Here is a 3,558-nt window from a genome sequence, read left to right on the forward strand (position 1 = left end):
AAAATAAGGACTGTGAAGATCACTTGGTCCAACCATGGTTCCAAAACTGAATCCCTTTATGCCACACCAGCAGTCTCTGCACACTTCCATTGATGTGGAGCTCACCACAAAACAAAACTAAAATAAACTAAAACTAAAACAAAGCATCGTTCTGTAAATGGAATAATTATTCAGACACACATAAAATTCTGCATTGAAGTGGGGATCTGCTCAGGCAGGGCACACATCTATGGCTCTATACAAGGCGAGACCAGAGCGCATAAGGACATTCTGCCGGTCTTCCAGCCTGCAGACAGGCCCACTCATCGCGACTCGGCCCGGGTAGCTCAACACCACTGGCGACTGAAGAAGAGCATTTCCAGTTTGCAAATTATGGGCTGTAACCTATTAGTGGCCTGTAAAGTTGATTTAATGTGCCATGACAATTAAAGTCGAGAAGAAGTTAGCATGTGGAGCAAGAGTAAGTACTATATGTAATTAAAAACTTAAAACCTCATTTCCACCTCATTTCCACCCTCCCTTTCCCACAGCAGACAACCAATACTTTTTTTCTTACACAATTTTCAATTTTTTTAAGTATATGATAAAATAACATAAGCAACAAGAAGCATTTTATCCTTCCTTTTTCACAAAAAGAAGGCATACTCTAACACTATTCTGCACTTTCCATCTTTTACTGAATCCAGTTCAGGAATCTTTTTATATCAGTACATAAAAGAGTTTCCTCATTTTTTGTTATAGCTACATAACATTGCATTGTACAGACGTATCATAATTTTGTGATCATTCCTGTTTGGACACTTAGGTTATTTCCAATGTTTTGGAAATAGTGCTGCAATTAATAATTTTATAGATACATCATTTGTACATGGTGAAGTATATTTGTAGAATACATATTCTGAAGTGAAATTGTGGGCCAAAAGGCATATACATTTGTAATTTTTTTCAGTTTTCATAAAGGTCTATTGGTGGGTAGTGTATTCAACAGTTAAATACATTAAGTGATGTGTAAGTGGCTGCAGGACAGTGCATTGGTAACTGGATACGTAACCAACTAGAAACCAGAGAACAAGTAACTGTCTAAATATTTAAAATACAGCTCTTATTTAGATCATCCTTTGTTTTGATCACCTTCTTGGCAGGGGTGGGGGAGGGCTGCTGGTCACACTGGAAATACATTAAGGCCAAATCTTCTAATATTCATTCCCTGAGTTTTCTTTCAGCTGGATTAAGTCTCCAACTCCAGGGCAAGCCTAAGTTAGTGGGCTCCACACGAATGCTCTTCCCACCTACCAGAGCAGGCAGTATAAGCCTCACACCAGGCCTCAGGTCTGAGTGTAGCCCACTCCAATTAAACTAGCATTGTTGACTTTTGCAGAAATGGAAGCAGTGGGATCCAACTGATATTTCACTGCAATGCCAAAGCGAGTGCAGTTGGTACCTGAAGTCCACGCAAGGTTTACTGAAGTGTCAAGATCTTCATATACTTTCTGATAAATTGAGCCTCCAAATTCTCCCATCATTGACATCAGTGTGCAGCTGGAAGTCCCCAGTCCTGAAGCCCACCGCAAAGCGAGTCCTTGTCAGCTTTGATCTGGCACTGTCAAGGGTCATCTGGTACCCAGCAAGCCAGCCCTCACAACCAAAGACAGATGAACCATGGATCGCAGGTCCAGCACAATCAAAGTCAACATCACATCCAAGGTTTACACACTCCCTCTTGTGAGAAGACTTGATTTTACCACTTTTCTTTCCCGGGCTTGGTGAAGAAGTGGTATTAAATGTCAGTTTCAAACTGTGACAAATCTAGTCTTCAATTGAGATTTCTGTTCCCAGTGTCGTCAGTGTTCCATTCCCTGTGAAAGGAGGCCACATTCACACCATTTATGTTAGGTCTCCAAGGTCCCAGTAACTTTACCAGTGTCTGTATGAGATGAACCAGATGTTGAGAATTCCATGTCACTGTATAACTTTGTTTTACACCCAGTTTCATCAACCCAAAACCAAATTCGTTTTTGAAAAGATTTCTAGCATGTGCAGCTCTATGTGCTGGTGGCCATGGCAAGGCCGTGGGGAGGTGATAGGGGCGGTGCTCAGGGCTTCTCACCGGAGGCTGGCTGGGAGCCAGGGGGTGGGCTGCAGGGCAAAGAGAAGGAGACACCATTCCGCCACCTGTCTTCCTCCCTCCAGGAACTCCCATTGGTAACTTTTATAAATATTTCCAAATTGCTCTCTGTAGACGGCTGTACCAGTATACTCCCACCAGCGCCTCTGGGGTCCCTTCTCCATGTCCTTCGTCAATGGAGTGTTACCAGACTTTTGCAATCTGAGAAGTGAAAAATAGCATCAATATGATTTTAATTTGCTTTTATCTCATTTATTTTAGCGTGAATATCTTTTCATGGATCTTAGATCCATTAATAGTTTCTTTTCTGTGAATTGTCATATCCTTTGCCCATTTTTCCATTATGCTTCTTACTGATTTCTAGGGGCTCTATATTAATTAGGGAGAGATCAGCCCTTGGTCTATGATAGGAGCAGAAAACATTTTTTAAAATTTCCTGTTCATTTATCTTTTGGTGTTGTTAAGCTGTGTTGTCTTTACCATGCATGCTTTTTTTTAAGTGTTTGTTTTTATGTAGTCAAATTTGTCAGGCTTCCATGGCTTTTCAATCTTTGCTGTGAAGTCGTTTTCCCTCCATACTATCAAAGAATTCTTGGGTTGTTTTTTTGTGTGTTTCTTCTTCACTCTTTTGGGGGTTCACATAAAGTTATGCCATTTATAGCAGGCTATGACTTTGTCACTTAATAAATTCTGCACATCTTCCATGTGAGAGCTAAAGATCCACTTCAATTGTATTAATAGCTGCATAGTGTGCCGTGGCACATTATTCATTATCCATTATTAACCCTTTGAGTGCCAACCAATATCCTAGGAACTATGGTAAAATTGCCAAGGAATTTTTGCTGATTTTACAGCAGTTTAGGAAAAAAATTATGAATCGCAAGTAAATGAAGTTACATATTCAAAAACTTAAGGAAACCTTTACTATGTTTGTTTTCATCTTTGACATATATTGTTTGCTGATCCTATCTAATAATAGACAAACATGGTAATCAGCGCAATATGCAAATTAACTGCCAACAAAGATGGCGGCTAATTTGCATACTGCAGGCAGGGCGGGACAGCGCAGCCGCCAGCACGAGAGCCGCCGCCATGGCCCCGTGTGTGACCCCAGAAGCCGCCCAGAAGCCGGTGATTGGGGGGAGATGGGGGTCCCCTGCCCAGGCCTGACACCTCTGGAGGAGGCGTCAGGCCTGGGCAAGGGGCCAATCGGGCGATTGGAGGGTGATGGGGGTCAACGCCTCTGGCGGAGGTGTCAGTCTTGGGCCGAGGGTCAAAGCCGGCGATTGGTGTGAACTACAGAGGAAACACCTTTTCTGACTGCTCATTGGCTAAGCTCCCTGTATGCCACTGGTAATATTCTTAGTAACTTGGGTAATAAGAATCCAAAAAGGTGATCTAGGGTTTTTCACCACACTCCTGGCGAAAAAAAC

The 3,558-nt window shown here is 42.2% G+C and overlaps 1 pseudogene; it reads right to left on the reverse strand.

The window, feature by feature from the left end:
* Nucleotides 1-1,200: 1,200 nt before the first annotated feature.
* LOC102251657 lies at nucleotides 1,201-3,219 on the reverse strand (annotated as a pseudogene).
* Between the last annotated feature and the right edge of the window lie 339 nt (nucleotides 3,220-3,558).

This window comes from Myotis brandtii, unplaced genomic scaffold (genome assembly GCF_000412655.1).
Source record: "Myotis brandtii unplaced genomic scaffold, ASM41265v1 scaffold600, whole genome shotgun sequence".
Classification (NCBI taxonomy): domain Eukaryota; kingdom Metazoa; phylum Chordata; class Mammalia; order Chiroptera; family Vespertilionidae; genus Myotis; species Myotis brandtii.